Consider the following 20,062-nt stretch of genomic DNA (forward strand, 5'->3'; position numbering starts at 1 on the left):
AATGTATTTCAAGAAGGAAACTATAATGGGTTAATTCACGCAGCCAAGGAAGCAAAAACATACATACGCTCACTTTATCTGTTGAGATGGTTCTGGGTAGCTTCCTAGGTTCCTTTTGGAGTTTAACAGTTCTTGTCCAGATGAGATAAAAGTGAGAAGAAAAAAGCAACAAAAAATAGCCCAGGGTTCGATGGAGGTCCCTCTGACACCTGCCCCACATGCACAACGTTTCAGAGAAGAGCAGAGATTAAGAAGCAGGGTGGCACTTTAAACGTGTCCTCATGACTGGTAGTCATTTCATTCTTCAATGAGCAAAGAGCTGCATTGATGGCAAGAGAACATTTCACTAAGTCACTGTAGCCTCAGACCTCTACTAAAATCACCTGATCCATAGCAATCCAGATGGGTTTAAAAAAAAAAATTAAAAATGTGTCCTTAGCGAAAAATTAATCTGTAAATAACAGTCTCAAGACCATTTATACATTTACGCAATGCACAGTGCCCACCACCGGCTTTTATCTGCAATTGTGCTTTAGCCAAGAAAATCCCAAGTCTCACCTTAGCTGTATCTCCACTAACTGGGAGCTTGTTAAGGGGAGCAGGTGGGGATCTGGAGCCTGTATGGGGGGCTGCCGGTGAGCTGATAAATCCGTTCCAGATAACAGACAAGGCAAGCAGACTTTGTCCAAGAAGTCAGGTGTCCAAGCAGAACATTTATCCAAGGAACGTTTGATTCGAATGCAGAGGTTCTACTGCGATCCCTCCTTCTCCTCTTCTTTCCAGGCTGAATGGACCAGCTTAGAAGAAGAAAAAGATGCAAATTCAAGTAGTTTAGAATCCACCAATTTCTTTAAGATCCTCAGCTGCTCAGCCAGGCTAAGCTGAGCTGGTCCTCCTGTACCTGCACCTATTCCTCTGTAGATGTGGGTTCTAGTGTTTCTTCTCTTGGAGTAGTGTCTTTCTCTCTCTCTGGAAGCACCTGGCTTTCTCTCGGTTTGCTGCTGCTAACTACTGCCAGCGCAGTCTGTGAAGAGAGAGAGGGAGAGACAGAGAAAAGCGAGAGGGGGAGGAGGGAGGAGGAAAGGGGGGGTGTTGAGAGAGAGAGAGAAAGGGGAGTTCAGAGCTTACTCCAGAGCTTCAGCCTATCACAGAGGGCCAGGGGGGAGGGGGGGCGTGGGGTATTCTGATTGGGGCTGGGGTGCTTCAAATTTCGAACAGGGGAGTGAAAGTTCCTCAGTCAGCAGCGGTGGAGCTTCGGGGAGGAGGTGTCCGTGGTGCTGCTCCAGCCATTGTGCCCTCTGCAGTGCATCCTGCTGGCACCTGCTGCAAGCTCCCCGCTACCTACCCCGCAGCCTGCCCCCATACAGCTTCCCCCCATACAGCTTCCCCCCATACAGCTTCCCCCCATACAGCTTCCCCCCATACAGCTCCCCCCCTCCTCTTTATTCCAACTACCCCAACCTGCCTCTGTCCTCATACATCGCTCTTATTGTTTGTGTGCGGATCAGGTCCGTCACCCAGCGATCTATTCCCTTTTATGAGACGCAGCTCTTGCCATAGAGGCCAGTTTGCCGATATGCTGAACTAATGTCCAGGTCCACGCATTGTGTACCCTGCGTCTTCTGTGTCATGGATGGTACTGGCATCAGTTATTGTTGCATTATTTAATGCCCCGTATATTATTACACTTTACACCCATTCATTACATGTGAGGTCTTGCAGGGGATTTTGTGACTGTCATCACTGACTGTCTCTTTTAATGCAGGTCACAGGCATGAGATAAAACACATTGGGGTCTATTCACTAAGGAGTTTCCAGGAGAGTTGTGGTTTCAGCTCCTTGACTTCCCTATATATGAAGGGCTATCCCCAGTGATCTGCTGTAGATTGCTGCTGACCCTGTATAATGTATAGTTAAATCAGTGAGATTTCTCTCATTACGACCATTTAATCATACACTAAACAGGGCCAGTTTGGCCCCTCTTTCTGGAGCCAGGGCTGCCCCTTCATAATGAATCCATCACGGGAAGGAAGGTTTTTCTAACCTGTACATACAGTATGTGAACTGGGAAGCCAGCCTTCTGACCTGCAGCCCCGCTCCACCGTGATACTGGTTGTACCAGTTAAAGATAATGTTACGCTGAGAATCTCCAGTTACTCTATTCATGGGAACCTTCTCTAGCAAACAAGCGACACAAAAACCAACCGTGTTAACCTTTTCAATGCTATAGCTGTGTGCAAGGCAACCCAATAATGATGTAGCCCTACAGCTTTGTGCAAAACTCTGCCCCTCTAAGAGTTAACCTTACCATTTAACCTTTTGAGTGCCAGAGGGAGTGCATCGCTTAATTGCATAACCATTTCAGTGCCGGAGATGGGACAAAAACATTGTATTGTTCTGTATTGCGCAAAGAGTTAAATGTCCTCACTGAATCATGTCAATTATTTTAACCGAAAGCCAGTAATGCAATAGGGGTTTCTCATGCCCCATGATCTATAACAATGGTATGCGATATATAAATGGCTTAGAGAACTATTATGAAACCAGACTAATGTAGTCATATCAGATGTTTTAAAACTATAGGCTAAGGTGTGAAATATCTGAAATATACCCTGATTATGTCTTCTTCCAAGGTGTTTACTGCAGACTTCCGCACATATAAACAAGGGAATAAACGGTCACATTATTTAAAGGGAAATCACCGACATAGGAAATCAATTGTAATGGTTAATGGTGAAGATGTACTTTTAATGTTGCTGGGAGGATCCGGGCCTGACACAGGGGAGGGTGACGGCAACATTATAGAGAGAGAGAGCGCCTAAGCTGTGGGCTCCGGGGGAGTCTCACTGTGGGGCAGATTAGAGGGTACTTTACAGATTTCACCCCCTACCTTCTAACTGTTCTGTATCATTAATGTCACCCCCATAGAGTAACTGTCACAGCTTCTGCCTGATGGGCATCAAAACCGGTAACATCACAAAAGGGGGAAAAAATATTAGTCAAAACGAACAATAAAAGCTTAACAGAAGAGCTTTATGTTTAACCCCTTCAGTGCCAGAGGGCAAGGAAGTGTATTTCTGCAACAAAAGAAAAGGAAGCCAAAAAGGCACATAGATAGATAGATAAATAGATAGATAGTGTTGTTTTGCCCCAAATGGTTAAAATGCAAATAGTTAAAAAATGCAATTTTATTTGTTTTGGTAAGAAGGAAATATCAGGCCACTGCAGTGCATGAAAAGGTTAATGCATTGTATAGGACAGTCACATTTTGAAAGTAGACATTTGTTCTATGGGTAAGTATATATGTAGGGTATATATATAGATACACTTATGTATTGACATTAAGTAGAAGGGTGTAGAAATCCAATATCTCCCATACACCGATGCTCTCAGCACTGGAGTTATTTGTCCACAGTCAGACCTACTTAACCTCACAACAAGGCCTATGGGGGTGCAGGGGCCATAGGCGGTAAACCTCATCCCAGTAGAGGGGTAAATACAGGTTCTGTAGGACCCTTCCCATTGCCTGCCCTACACAGAGGGTGTTAAGAGAGATGCTTGGTGATGCTCTGTAGACAGAGTGCTGGATGATTCTGCTTGCTTGTGGCAAAGCCTGTCAGGAACACCATTGATCAATACAAGTCAACTGGCGCCTTGGAAATTTGATTGAGCTGGAGAGAAGAGTCTGAATGGGATGCGCTACCATTAACAATCCCCCAGGTAACAGAGAAATGGAAGAATTACTCAGGTAAAATTATTAACTGTGCAGTGGCATAAAAAAAAATACTATGCACACAACAAGATACAACACACAGAGACATCATCCCAGCTCCCAGGGGACAGCTAATAGAAAGTCTATCTGCAGCTGTCTCTTAAAAGCTAAGGATAGAGAGTAAGCAATTAATGTACAATGTCATTACCTCTTATAATTACAATCACACTGAAGAACAAAAAAAACCCCTCATCATCTGCATAGGAATGAATGGTGACAGTGTGTGTGTGTGACCACAAGCAGCTGTGGATTGGTGGTGACATTAACCTGTTAAGTGCCAGAAGTGCGTGCAATGCTCTGTAATCTCCCAAATCAATTTTAAGGTCTCACAGTTGAGGAGGGTTCTGTCACTGTGTGTGTATGGGGTTATACAGCAAAAATAATTTTGTATTAACCATCTGAGTGCCAGATGTGTGTTCAATATTTTTCAATCCCCCAAGGTAATTTAAAAGGGCTTACGGTTGGGAGGGGGCATCAACTGCAAAGCAATAAGGGTGATTTAAGGGTCTTACACTTGGCTGTGATGGGAGGTGCATCACCTGCTGATCTGCAACTCACATCTCCAAAGGCTGGATAAGCTTCATGAGAGTTGGATTCCAGCCTTTTGGTTGTTACACACTTTTATTTCAACGTCATTATCATTAGCGCCACACCTCCCCAATTAAGTAGTATTTGAGCTTGACTGGCTGTATACTAAAGCAGATATCTGACAATTAACACATCCATCACCTCCCCAGCCTTAAGATTACCAAGTGTGGGGGGAAGGAGAGGAAAAAGAAGACTTCCAGATTTACAGACTGGCTTCTTCACAAGTGGATTCCTGCCTCCTTGTAGTCAGCATTGTGACAACATTCTCTAAGAGTGTGTGTGACTAATCAGGGCCAACTGCTCTGCAGATCACAAGCTGCAATTTCTTAAAAGAGCAGGCAAGAAATCACACAAAATGTACATTTAGATTAAATATTTATTCATATTATAGCAAATATGAGGGGTTTTTTTTATCACCATGTAACCTTGGCAGATAACAAGTATATTGTATGCGTCAGTATCTTTTTTGTATTTGCTCATAGATAGTAGCAGGATATAAATACAATCTTTTATTTATATAGCACTGACAATTTAAGCAGGATATGACAAAACTAGAATTGACAGGCTATGACAAACCGCTACATTAGGCAAAGGGGGATCTGATATATATATATATATAGAGAGAGACAGATAGATAGATCTATATCTATCTATCTATTGATATATCTATTGATATATATATATTATTGATATATCTGGATATAGATATATAGATTTACCCAGACAGCAGGCTGGGTGTTGCGGTTGCTCATGTAATAGATTCCTACCACTTTCCCCTGTAACATTATATATTTGACATGAGTGCATTTGTTAAAGCTGTATAAAAATATAGGATGCAATATTCTGTCTAATTGTGTTAAAAAAGTAAAGAGGGAAAGATTCACAGTATTTGCACAGGACACCAATCAACCCAGGGCTGACCATCCATACACGCTGAATTTTATAGAAGATCAAGGGAATGTTTGCAGAGTTAAACCGGAGATTGACGTTTGGTTTATTCTGCTTAGGCTGTGTTATTCTCCTGTATAACACATTCATGAGCTGAAGGTGCAGCAGACAGAATGCAGGATCTACCTTGTCTACTTTATCCTATTTGCCTGTGTGCCAGCAAAAAAAAAAAAATCAATAGTGACTTTCGTTTAAAGGCACAAGAGAGACATCTAGTGGCGAGTAGGAGTATTTCAGTGAATTTCTACCAAGCAGGGTTGAATTTTGACAAGCTAGATTTGCAACGAGTTTGTCATAACTGTAGTTTTCGTTTTAAATAAATTCATCAGGTTAGATAATTTATCAAAGTTTATTGTCGACCTTAAAGAATTATGCCAAAACTATGGCGTTTTCACCCAGTTATCAAAGGAAATACCAGTGCAAAATGTAACTGAAGTTTGTTGTACCAACTCAATTGTCAAGCTGAAACATAAAACTCTGTTATGTTGAAAAACAACCCAAGTTCATTAGCAACCTAAGTTAAACCCAGCAGTTTACTGAAGGGGGGTAGTTAAGCGGAACAATTTTTCAAAAATAAGTGGCGGAGGTTAATAAAGTGAGGTGATTCAAACATGCTGGGGATAGGCATATGGCTATACTGAATCAAGGACCGATTAAGGTTTGAATCTTCACAAAAACAGGCAGACTGGTACCTGATTGTTTTATCACCTCCACTGCTCTGCCAGATGATGCTCATGCTGTTGCTAGGTAACACACACAATAAAACAGTAGTGTATTTTGGTTAGGTGATACCCCGTCTCTATTGCTGTCATCCTTTCTGTTGAGTGCCAGAATATGATCTCATAAGAATCCTTAGTTAAGATTTTATGACCAAACATTCCAAAGAATAAGAGAGCACCGATAAACTGATTAACAGTGCATCGCCCCTTAGAAGCGTTTCAAGTTTTGCTCACTAATTATTACAGAGGAAACATCACTACTGCATAAAAGACCCCAAAAACCTCAGACTTGCAGCTCAGCCTTTATAGAAATTGGCAGAGAAAGACAATTGGTATCCCCCCAGTCCACGTCTGGACTCACCTCAATACTTGGGGGGGGACCCCAAGGGATCCCCAAATGGGTGAAATATTACTTTAGTATTGATAAGAATAAAGTAAAACTTGAGCTGCTCCAAAATTAGGATGCAAAACTCTCAATTCAAACTTTTAAGCATGCAAAGATTCTATAAAAGCTATTTTAGACCTTTACGTTGTAATTGGGTGTGTTAAAAGGGAGAACAGTATATCGGAGAGCCAGATCCCCAAACATGGTAATCTACCCTCAGTTTTGCAGCAGAGGGGTTGTGGCCCCCAAGTTTCAGAATCCCCCTTCTGGTCCTGCTTTCCTAGGCCAGTAGAGTTGATAAAACAAAACAGGCACTCATTTAAGAGAGTCAAGCTGACAAATGCACCACTCACTATACAGATCGGGTAAAACTTCATGTACAAGAATAGAACTCACAAAGTCAGGCAGTAGTAGGGTGACCATATCAACCATGTTTTCCACGTAACCTATATATCTCACATATTACAGATCAACACATGTACAGTGCTGCCCTGCAGTATGAGTGATGTATAACTGAGAAGAATTCCCATTGTCCTCAAAACATAGTGGGTTTGTTTAAAATAAATAAATAATCCCGGTGGCTTTGCTGATTTATCATAGCCGATTACTTTGTGTCAAGGATGGATGGCAAGGTTTTTTTTTTCTTATACCGCACTTACATCATCAGGTGGCCGCTGGTCTTGTCATTGCCAGTCCTGCCCTGTTATTACAAAAAAATCTGTTTTTATAGGCAAATAATTCTGCCTTATACATTTTTTTTTCAGTAATATCCTTTATGACAGAGGAGCTTTAGGAATTTTTTCAACTACTATGGAAGAGAAGACTAGAGAATTCCACAATGTTCAGGCCAAGTAGTCCAATACATAGAGTTTACATTCTGCTAGACTTCACTTTCTCAAGTATGGAGAATTAACAAATGTCTACTTTCCAATGACAGATCCATATTAAACACTGAAACATGAATTCTTTATGAAATCATTTGTATCCTCTCTTATTAACAAACAAATTAAATCCAACCAAACTAACGATGGACACCCTCTATGTAAAGGCACAAAGGGTCTGTATAGTGGGGATATGTCTCTGACGTGACATCTCGTTGTAGACAGGATTCCATAAAGGAACCTGCGAGAATCAGCAATTTGATATCTGAAAGCAGCTTCTTAAAGTGGACCTGTCAACAAGTTTACATTAACCACTAGAGCATAAAAGAGTGTGTTACGTGTTAACTGTGCTGCAGTTTTTCAGATATGCTTTAAAGTAGAAAGTTACCTGTTGGTATAATCAGCATACATAGTAACAAATCACACGTAATGTCTAAAAGCCTCTCCATCTGAAACAAATCATATATATATATATATATATATATATATATATACACATACATATACATACTGTATATACAGATAGAACAAACAACCAATAAGGAAGAAGCATCCACTCCCTAACTTGCTGGGTAACATGTAGACATGGCAATTGGGGATAATTATAAAGATTGATCATTAAGAATGAAAGAGGGGCCAGATAAGAACAAAACAAGCTAGGAAACCAGGATGGGAAACTAAAAAACATATTTTGATTTTGCACTTTTGGAAATATGTTGCCTGTGGGTTTATGGTCTGGGAAAATATTATCGAAGCAGCAGGCAACTCGAGAGTCATCTGGCCCGGGTAGGGTGACCTCATTGAACATGGTTGCCGGGACACGTCACTTTTACATAATGCAGAACAACACATATAAAGTGCTGCCCTGCAGTATGTGGCATGTATAAAATCAAAGAAGGATGTCAGTGTTTTCAGTTATACAGAGTGCAGTGCAGCATGTTACTTGTACTGGCCCGGAACATGTGAAAATTATACGTGTACTGGAAAAAATGGCTGATGTGGTCACCCTACTCAGGGGCCAAGCATGCCACAGGTAGCAGTATCTTCTAGGGTTACCAGGGGTAGATCATCCAGTTGGGCTGTCCGGCTGTCCGGTGCCCTGCAGCTCAGTGGTCCAGTTGGGGATCTTGTAACTGGCCCAGTTATATTACCAAGGTCGGGGGCTATCCAGCACAGAATCTAGAGTACCCTTTCTCCTGACATCCTTTTGAAGCAGAGCTCTGTGATATAATATGTTCACTAAAAGGCAAGCCCTTGCAAGCCCTGCGCAATGCATAGTTTAATCATTGATGTTATGTGTAATTCGTTATACAGAACAAACCAAGCCTTTCTGGAGGAGGCTTACCAGGGCTTGCACATCATAACACAGAGTCATTTTTAGGAACTTATTTAACATACTAAAACAACCTAACAGAGGATGGAGAGCGCCTTGTCAGCCGCCTCGCTTAGCTGCTAAAATGGAAACATCTCCATTAACGTGTCAGTCTGACGCTGTGTACAAGAGCAAGCCGGGGCTGAAACGCAAGACACATGTTTCATAACAGAAAGGAACCAACAACCACAGACACGTCGGAGCCAAGAGCTGAATAAGTGGGGGACAGTCAGTACCCCTCTAGGTGCAAGTAGAGCCATGTCTGGACTCCCAAGAGATTCCTCAAAGGGTGAAATAACATACGTCGTGCAGAGGAAATTAGCCTTGCATTTCGGTTCTGAACTCCTCTTGTAGACAGAATCAGACGGATATTGTGATGGAACTTTTTCGTTTGCAAGGAGAGCTAACTCTTGAGATGGGATTCCAACTAGGGCAGGCTACTAAGCGGCTGTTGAGTTGTTCTCAAACCTTTTTATGTGTAAACTTTTTGGAGGATCTATTAGAATCCATTCAAGTGAAAAGGTGATTCCAGACATGGACAGTCCTGCTCAGATACTGACTGCATCCTTTACATAAAGACCAAGTAATAGTAAATAATAATAGTTAATAATAAAAATAATAATAATAAACAATAGTTTAGGATTGTTGGTTCTTTTATGTAGGGAAAATTGATCTTATGTTTGAGTTCTAGACTTAGGGGTGAGCTAGTGCTTCCGATACTCCTAGGTAGAGAGCAACTTAGTAAATACCCACATGCATTGCACAAACTGTTAGGGGTCCACAAGCAATGGTTTGTTGGGACCACCTTAATATGTAAATTATTATTACATTTCAAAAATCGTAACATCCACTTTCTATATAAGGTATAATTCATGGATTATCTATTGTCAATATCAGCATGGCTGTCAGGCAACGATACAATTTGTGATTTTTGTTGCCAAAAAATTATAATAAATCTTCATTGAATCAACCTCTTAATCAACACCTGAATCATGTTTGATAAATTAATAATTGTGTTCCACTTTCCCTTTGTAAGTCGTGTTTGTAAGCCCATAAGCGCTTACTGCTTGTGATTTTTACTCATTTAGAAATCATAATAACAAGAAGACGTCGGCTGATTAAACGCATGAGTTATGATTCAAATGTGGAAGTGAAAAGATAAACAAAAGGACTTTTTGACCAATTTCCCTTGATTTTCAGAACAATGCACAACAGGTCATGGCGAAGACATATGTTTAGTGTCTGGAGCTTGACAAATGTATCTGTTTGACAAAAGTTGCAACATTCTGTGAATACTAAATTGTTTAATATAACGTTATTACAATAATATACATCATGTCAGTGTTTCTCTTGCTAGTCTTCAGGCAGTAAAGTTTTACTTTTTTCCAGCTTGTTGTCAGCATGTTTCTGTAAGAAGGGTTACGCGGGGCTGTTAAAGGAGAAGTGCCCCCCAAAAAGTTTTTTGTTAAGTTTGCGAGCAATGCTAAAAAGAGCTAAGATGAACTCCATTAATATACGCTTTATACCTCCTGAGGAAGCCATTACAGACGAATGGATCTGGGCGAAACGCGTTGAGGATTTCTACAGTCTTATTAAGGACTTTGTTCATCTCGTTTTTTTTTTTATCTATTTATTACATAGTACATCTGCATTTATAATATGTATTTATTTATCTTGTCTAATCAATTTTTTACCGATACAATCATTTTTTTTAATATTCCCTCATGGGTTTTTCTCTCCAAATAAATTTACTTTTACAATTTTTTTATTGATTCCATCTTCTATAATAATTTGCACATCCTTTATGGGGTACAATACGAGGATTTGCACTGTTTGAAGTGTTCAGCAGCCCTTTCGATCCAACGGTGAGTCTCTTTGGTTCATAGTGCAATACTTACCACCGATGAGATATTATATATGTTATTGTTGGCTACACTATTGTTGTTTTTTTCTTCTCTCTTTTTTTCACCAGCGCCTCTAAGTGGAAGTTGGTTGTTTGATGTCAGCATCTGGAGAATGCTTATCTAGCGTAGCAACTGTGAAATAGGGGAAGTATTGTGACCATTTCTTTGGGCAGAGGACTTTTTCACCAAATATCCCATTTATCCACCATATTGTTTCTACTGGTACCCTTGTCACTTTTCTTTTATGAACTCAGTTAATAGCCTGTTCTATGATGCAACCTCACTTGGGAGCTTAACACATTTTAGCTGTTTTATGCCATTACAGAGAACACAATCTCCATTAATATATTAATCTGATCCGGCCACAAAGATCTGGGACTGAAACACCAACTGAATCTCCTTTACGTGAAGAAACCAACAAGCCTAGATGTACATTTTGGTCTTCATGGCTCTTGTCAGTGGGGTCTAGTTGCTATCCTTCTAGGAACAAGAGAATAAGGAGGTCCACATCCGGACTAGCCTTTCCACTTGTGGTGGACACCAAGTGATCCCCAAAGGGCGAAATACAACACAATACAACGTAAAAATGGGGATTTTTTTCCCTCTGTAATGACACACGAAAGCTAAAATTTGAGATGATACTAAGCCGGGTTCCCTGTGAATCTCAAACATTTTCTGTATGTTATTTCACCTTTTTGGATCTCTTGGGCTACCCCAAGTGTTGTTCTTTTGTGACTAGTAGGATACCAGCTGGACCCTGTGATAAGCATGAAGGTTGAGGAGCATGGCTGTGGGTTTTCTTATGTACCGAAGGTTTACCGTGCTTTTTTTTTGTTCTGGACTGGTCATTGCGGTAGGTTTAGGCTGATTGATGGAAACTTTTTCTCTGTAACAGCGCAGGAGAGCTCGAATTTGAGATGCCCTCAAGCAGCAATGCACTATGGAACAGCCTATTGTTGCTGCATTATCTGTCTAATGTCACCTCTTTCCTGTAGCGTCTTTGCTTCCAGCTGCTAAATACTGTGTCTTACTTTATTTGTTCAAATCCCTGTATATTTTTCCTCTTTTTTTTTTCTTCTGCAAAGCACTGCGTGATGTTATCTAAGCACATATATACACGTATACAGCTGTGCAAAATATAATAATTGGCACACGTCCACTCCTCGGCCAATTCATGTGAGATTTAATAAAGACCAGATGTTAACATTTTTCAGATTCTAAAGATTTTTTTTTTTTAACTTGATTAGCGCGCAGGTTACATTTCTTTTACGAATACATTTCTTTTTTTTGTAGCGAATGTACATGATCCATAAAGAGCTGATACATTTATTGCATAGAATAAGACAGCAGAGGGAGACATGTCTGGCACAATGAATCAGGATGTGAGATTTTGTCCAACGTGTACCCAGCGTTTCCTCCAACGTGTTATCCGATCTGGATTTCTTAGCTAGATGCTTCGCCGGTCCAATTATTTCTCTCTATCCACAAACCATAGGCTGTTCAGCGGAGTTTTGGGATTGACTCATACAAGTCGACGGTGGATAGATAAGTCGTTTAAGGAAAATGTTGACGATTCAGCAGCATTATTAGAGAGAGACATCTGGTCTTACGTTAGAGGATATTGCACAAATTATGTTGTAGGTGGGGTGAGAAATTCTTTCGAACCAACAGTATGTCCTATTCTTGCAAAACATAGCAGTCCTTCATTAGAAGTAAGAATATTAAAGTATTTATAATGAACATGAGCCAAGGTCAGAAGGTCAAGTATAAATCAGAAAATATATTTTCCCACTCACCTTTTGAAGGCTATCTTTCCCATCACACAATTAAAAGTGCTATATATATATAAATATATATATATATATATATTTATTTTATATATATATATATATATATATATATATATATATATATATATATATACCGTGTATATATACATATATATATATATACATATATATATATATATATGTATATATATATATATATATATATATATATATATATATATACATATATATATATATATATATATATATATATATACATATATATATACATGTATATATATATATATATATATATATATATATATATATATATACATATATATATATATATATATATATATATATATATATATATATATATATATATATATATATCATTGTTAAACAATCTTAATGGAATTCCCAAAAATAGATTTTGTTTAACCCATGTATGTAATGTAATAAAATATAACATTTGTGATAGTGTCAGATCCACTTTATTTTTATAATTAAGTAGTGACTTTTTTGTGTTCTTTAGATGTACAGAGCTTTAATTCACTAGAGGTAATAAGAAATGTAATGTTTATTAAGCTACAATATACATTTTGGAGGTGAGACGCATATATGTGTATGATACGTACAGTACATTCATACTGCTATAGTTTGCCCTGGTTTTTGTGACTGATCTGTCTCATATCTGGACCACAAGATGCATTATTTTGTTTCTCTGATATTTTCGACCTGTATGGGAAAATACACATAACTATTTTTTCATAAATATTTAACCCAGTAAGAAGATAAATGCTATTTATGTTTGGGAACCTGCGATCATTTCCTTTAAAAAATGGAAACCATCGAGAAAAGCATGCTTTGGTGGTTTAAATGTATAGCAGGGTCATGTTGTTCACAGATACTGAAAATGTAAATGCTAGGATTAGCACATTGAAATGCTTTTTCTGATCTGGAATCCTTACATGCATTAACATGTGTCTTTACAAGAACCCCTACTGTGCACTTTCCCTTTGAAATTAATACTTACCAGGTCTCAGATGCTTCTTCTGGCTCTGCTGGATCCATGGGCTAGAGATTAATCGAAAATGGTGTTTTTAAGCCCTAAATGGTAATATCGTTGACTACTCTTTTCAGTAGATAGCCAAGAGGCTGGAATTCCTATAAGAACACAAGAGAATTAACTCATTCCATAGGGTACAGTGAGATTATAGAGAGTGCTCTTCCCCAGCCAATCCTATATTATATATGTGAACATCCTAATTGTTACATTTTTGAATGGTAAAAAGATGTACTCGTCTGCTGTTACAATGGGCAGGCCCGGACTGGCCATCTGATATACCAGGCAAATGCCAGTGGGGCGCTGACCGGTAGCGCCCCATGCCTACTGAATTTGTCAATCCAGTGGTAGATGGAGTGGTGCAGTTTGCAGCCGCTGGCTGGATGCCTCAACCATATGCTGAGTGAGTATAAAAATGTAATGAGTGACCATACATGCCCTGGCAATGGCTGTGCTATCATCAATTTGGTGGTCACTGGCAACTTAGCCAACCCCTATGTTGGTCTTCATAATGGGTAAACAGGGTACTAGTAAGACTATCTTGGGAGGGGAGAAATATAAGATGGGGGAGTCTAGCCGGGAGTAGGGCTCCTTCCTTCTTCCATTGGCTCTTGCAATGTTTGTAAGTTAGGAAGGATGTATATATAAATACACACATGCTACAAAAGTAAGCCAATGTTTTTATAAACACACATTGCATGCCAATGATATGTTGCCAGATTGCAAGCGCACGAAAAAGTTCATAAAACTATTGGTTCTAATACGTTGAATAATTTGGGCATTTGTAGATTATGCAAAATAATACCTATATTTTAATATTTGCCCATCTGACCCAACAAAAATGTAAGCACCCTTATCAATATCATATTACCCACCCTATAGGTTAACATCCTTATCCATAAAACAACTGTGTCGTTTCACCAAAACACTTATAGGAATCAGCAATGCAAAATATGGCAGCTCTCCACATACTTCTCAAGTTACAGAAACAGTCCCTTTAATGTAAATATTGGCTCTAAAATATTTTAAATCCCCATCACGCGAAAAGTTGAGCAATTTGCTGTGAACTCATCTGCATGTAGGAGGATGATTTGTGTTTATACATATTTGCGTTCGACATTATTACAATAAATACCGGCTGATAGAGTGCAGTTATACGTTAGACGTTGGGTAAGTCGCAGCACACAGATGCCAAACTCCAGGAAATATATTTTCCACAGCTGTTACATCTGGCTCCCTTTCAGCCCCTTCAGGCGGTAGGGTTGGCATCTGCGGAGATGCCTCCTAGGCTTGTCATGAGGTTACCTTGCTAAGTGCCTTTTAATCTGCTTTATCTTTTTGCATGTCATTTCTGAACAACTCCTATAAACCTCTGAAGCATTTATTGGATTTTTTTACAGATTCTTGATTTTTCCAAGGGTTTCAAAGTTAGAAACATATCGATGAAGCAACACACAGCCTTGCCTTACAAAGATAGAAACATGTGTGGGCTCCTGAATCTAACGCGAGACCAAGGACCAAGCAGGAAAATCGAGCAGACTAGATGGGCCAAATGGTCCTTATCTGGCATCAAATTCTATGTTTCTATGTTTAACCTGATTAACTACAATAGGATGCCTCAAGGAATGCAGAGAGAACCCAGCAGCCGAAAAAATAGCGTTACTCACGACATAGAGCGTTATTATTCAACAAGGATAAACGGAGGGATCTTAGGGGTTAATGTGAGTGCACACTGACACTTGCTTTGCTCATGCTGGGACGCACGGAAACGTAGTTCACTTATGGGCACCTTATCTTCGATTTGTAGTGAGTTTATACAAGAAGGATCGGAGCTATGCCTCCGTGGCTGTACAGCATGTCTGGTCTGACTAATGTTCTTTCAATTTAATAGTAATTGGAATGGAGACTGCCGTCGTCTAGGACATTTTTCAATCATAGGCATGCATGTTGGGACATGGACAGATCCAGAGCCCAGTCTTGGAAAAGCTACGCCTGTATATACATGCCCTGTATATAAAATGTATGTCTATGAATAAACTCGATCGAGCCCAGTCTTGGAATTAAAGTGCGAGACAGCATAGCCAACACACCTTTCTCCAACAAGGAAGACCCTGTATAGTAGGAGTAGCCGAATGTGCCTCATGAGTGACCCTGTATAGTGGGAGTAGCCTCAGGAACAATGCCCTACTGGGTGATATTATTGCAACCTGAGTACACTAGAACATGGGTGCAATTACCATGCAGCACGCCCTAAAATATGATGCTTTAGGCAAGAATGGAACCAAGGCTATGGAACCATCTCACCAATTTTGACCAAACCCCTCCAAATTTATACAAAAAATCCCCAGTTTTAAGGATTAAGGACTTGGCATTCATTGTATTTACTGTGGGCAGCATGACGTAGCCATGGTAGTGTTATAATCCAAACTGCCTTCCAAATAAATAACTAACCTAGCTTAAAGCAGTCAACCCCCCATATTTATTAACCAGACAACATGCGGCACTTTCATCTTCTATACTGTTACCAATAAAAAGGAATTTCAATCGTTCACCTTTAGGGCTAGTGCTGTATAACCCATTTTATTAGAAAATATTTATGGGCAACTTGCAAGTAACCAGAGACCCCTAGGGCATCAATTTCAAATAGCACTCCCCTTTGGAGTCTAGGGCCTTGAATACATGCAGAATATGCCCCTCGGGTCCAGACGATACATTACAGATCACTGTTATAAGTAAACGTTGGCTGTTTCAATACTACCCGTGAGGCTGTATGTTCTGACGTCCTTACTGTTTAGGTCTACTCGGAAAATACCACGAAGCGTTTGCTGTTATGGGTTTACACGTGGTGTTATGGGCCAATGGGGTATTGCAGATGCTTAATAGTAATATGATTATTCTGTAAAATGATGACAAGAGAAGTCATATCATGGGTTTGTGTAGCAAAAGGACACCAGCCCAGTAGGATGAACGCATCGGCCATTTTTTTCCATGACATTTAGAACTTCCACTTGTTGAGATTTACTATTGTAAGGCATCTCAATCCTACAGAAAATCAGGATCCTCAAAAAGCTCTGAAGCTGAGCACCAAGAGGTGGCCCTTCATGTAAGGTCGGTAGGTGGCCATGCCTCAGGGATCATCACTACTACCTCCAGCCCATCACTCCTGTCTCTTAGTCCTGCTCCTCTCATTAATATGCATTAACAAATCCATGCAACTAATGCCAGCATATAAACAGTTAAATTAAAGAAACCAGGCTTTTAAGACTGTTTAACAGTTTTAATGCTGGGCTTCTAAATACTGAAAAGACCTCAAACCTCAAATTATGGTCTGGATTTGCTATGCAATGTAAGAGCACTTTAATAATTGGCCTCGCCTAAAAAAAAACAAGAAATAAAAAGTGTGTTTTTTGACATCCTCCATATCATGGGAGAAGCTATTAATGGAATCAGAATTTGACAGCTCGCTAAAATGATGCAGAAAAAGGCTTAATATAGTTATATGTTGGGTTTCAGCCATACTCACTGTTTTAGATTAAAGCGTTTTATTGCGTGGAGATTTCTATTGTCCAAATGGGCTTGTAATGCAACTTTATGCCGTTAAAGTCCAAATGCTGTGCAAGCTATTACTTCACACGCAACCGATACAAGCTTCCTTGCAGGCCGCATTCTGTTAATGTAAAACTTATTTATTAGGCATTTTAATCCTACAGAAAACAAGAGTCACTACAGGCTACATGCACGCTCTATTTAATATTTTTTATTATTATTATTTTATTTTTATTTTATTTTTTTATTTTATAATTTATTTTATTATTTTTTATTATTTTTTTTTTTATTATTTTTTTAGCATACCAGCATTACAAATATTTATTGGTTTTGAACTAACTTAGTTTTCAGGGCCAGACTTATGAAATAGCAGCCGTAAAAAAAACAAAACACCCCGTATCAAATCATACAAACAAAAGAAAGTCATGCTTACTACATTTTTTTATAAGTAAGGAACTAATGAATACGCCGGTATTGTCATGAGATGCAAAAAATACAGCATTAATTAATTAATGTATCAGTTTTTGTTTTGAACAGAAATTGTAGAAGGTTAGGGGTAAAAACTCTCAAAATTCTAAAAGAAATGCACATTTTGAGTGTGTATTGTTAAAAATATATAGTGAGTAAAACAAAGGATACAATTAAAGATATAACTGTGCAGCCACACCAAAAAAAGTGCAAAGATGTAATAAAAGCAGAGGCTAAATGGACCTTATCGAGTCCTGTTTTGGGTGAAAAGAGATATGACCTTCAGCTTCTGAATTAGGTGCAAAGTTTTTGTTCGGAATTCAATTTGTTTTTGAAGTTTAATTCTGCCGGAATCTTGTTGAGTTATTATTTAATAGACCAGTTTATTTATCCTAAAATGAATTGAGCATATTACACACAATCTCTAAAATACTTGTGACTTGTATTATGGCAATAGCTGCGTTTTAATTTCTTCGGTAACCATAGGTGTTTGCATGCAAGGACAGAAGGGAGCAGTTGCCCCCCCCCCATGCACCATATCCGTTCAGAGAATGTCTCCTAAAACTGAGGGTAGCCAGCATCTAGACAGAGCTGCTTCCTAAATCAATCTCCTGTCATTCTGAGTTATTGACTCATTTTACTGAGAGGGTGCTAGCTAAGCGGGACAGCCTCCCAGCAGAAGTGGTACAGGTTAATACAGTGAGGAATTTAAACGTGCATTGGATACACATATGGCTATGATGAATCTAAAACAAGACCAATATTAAGATCTAAGTCTTTTAATCAGGAAAAAGGGTCAGACTAGATGGGCTGGATGGTTCTTTTCTGCCCTCTGATTCTATGTTTCTATGATTCTTCGTCAGGTAGGCTGGAAATAACCTTCAACCATAATTCAGTAACATCGGGGGGGGGTATCTATTAGGGTCCCTTTCTATGCCATCTGTCTATGTATCAATGTCATGGATCTACATACTTTCCCCATCTCATAGCTCCGCTCTAAACATACAAGATAAGATAATAATATTCTTTCCCTGGAGAATAAAACTATCATTGAACAAATAAGTTTATAAAAAAAAAAAAAAACATTTTATTGGAATAAAAACACAAAACAGAATTTACAAACGGCAATTTTATTTTTATTTGAAATGTATCTTTTATCGCTTTTATGTGTTACAGTATCACTTCTGTGATCTGAGGTCATTCAGAGTTTGCAACATTTCCACAGTTCTTGATTCATATATCACGAAAAAAACGAGCAGCTTTTTATTCTCCACCCTGTCATTTGTTATCACCGTTACCAGTTTGTTTCCGTTAGGCTATTAGAAAGCTCTCATTATTGGGATGGATTAGCACTCGTGATTCGTACAGTCTCGCAATGAGAACTATCCATATCTTTAAGTAATCCTTTCCCACCCACCCTCTGAAAATGTGTCATCAAGTCAGTGGGAGCATCTTCCCTGTGTTGGCTTCCTACGACCTTCTTCATGTCATTATAGTTCTTCCCCCAGGCTGAGTATTTATACCCTTCAAATGTGCCTGAAATAAAAGGCTACACTATGTATTGTAGGATAGCGTTGTGCTATAACATTGATATCACTGATGTTTTATATACCTTTTTTTTGCTTAACCAAGAAGGTGGTACATGGAACAGCCATCCATAAGAAGTGGCAAAGGCTAATGTGGTGAGGGAGTTTCCAAAACAAGGCCAGACACCCCATGAGTTGGACAAAATCAAAGAAAAAAGCTCAGAATTTTCATCCAAAATTCATGGGGTTCACATTCACTCACACACTCTCTCACTCACATTCTCATTCTCGTTCACAGAGAGGACGTCACTGCAAGAGCCGCCATTTTGGCAGAAGGTCCTGTCGGGTTATGTCCATGGAGATAGAAGATTAAAGATAAAAGACAAAAGATTGAAGATGAAGAAGAAGATGCAGAAGCGGATGTGGTCGGCAGAGATGGTTGGGAAACATTTAGAGAGCGTGAATGAGAATGAATGAGCACCAAATTTCGTTCCTGGATTAAAATGAATTAGGCAAAAAGAACCAAACAATGTGTCCGAATCATTTTGGGCCCATTTGCACATGCCATAAAGCTATTCTGAATCCAAGAGGAAGGACTGATGAAGCTTGAAGTGTTTACAGCAGGAATAATAGGCACACTACGTGGGCTGAATAGTTTTTCTCTAACACATACTCACAGTATTTTATTGTGATTCCATTACTTATTTATATATATATGGATGGATATATATATATATATTCATCAAATGTTAACACAATTCACATCATCACCGAGCTAAAACAGACCATAAATACAATAAAATGTGGCATCTGCAAAACAATTACTCTGGTGCATAAAAAAACGAATGTATACGCAGTTCCTGAAGGAGGTTTTAATAAGAATAAAAACTCAAGGGTGGCAGCTGAAACCTAATATTTCCGAACATACACCCTATTGATAGCCGTGACGTGGCGGACTAGTGGCAAATTACCCCTGGAATCTTAGATTGTAAGCTCATTTGGGCAGAGCCTGCTTTACCTTTGGTTAAAATAAAACTAAATTGTTATGTGATACACTCATCATATTTCATGTGGAATAGGATGGGGCTATATAAATGAACACATAATAATAATAT

General features: G+C 39.0%; 1 long non-coding RNA gene across 1 annotated transcript in view; it reads right to left on the bottom strand.

Annotated features, from left to right (window-relative positions):
• Nucleotides 1-18,555: 18,555 nt before the first annotated feature.
• Nucleotides 18,556-20,062, bottom strand: part of LOC128503421 (uncharacterized) — a 31,679-nt gene continuing 30,172 nt past the window's right edge. The window contains exon 3 of the long non-coding RNA XR_008355243.1: nt 18,556-18,957. This is a non-coding gene — a long non-coding RNA (uncharacterized LOC128503421). The remainder of the gene's footprint in view (nt 18,958-20,062) is intronic.

This window comes from Spea bombifrons, chromosome 8 (genome assembly GCF_027358695.1).
Source record: "Spea bombifrons isolate aSpeBom1 chromosome 8, aSpeBom1.2.pri, whole genome shotgun sequence".
Taxonomy (NCBI): Eukaryota; Metazoa; Chordata; class Amphibia; order Anura; family Pelobatidae; genus Spea; species Spea bombifrons.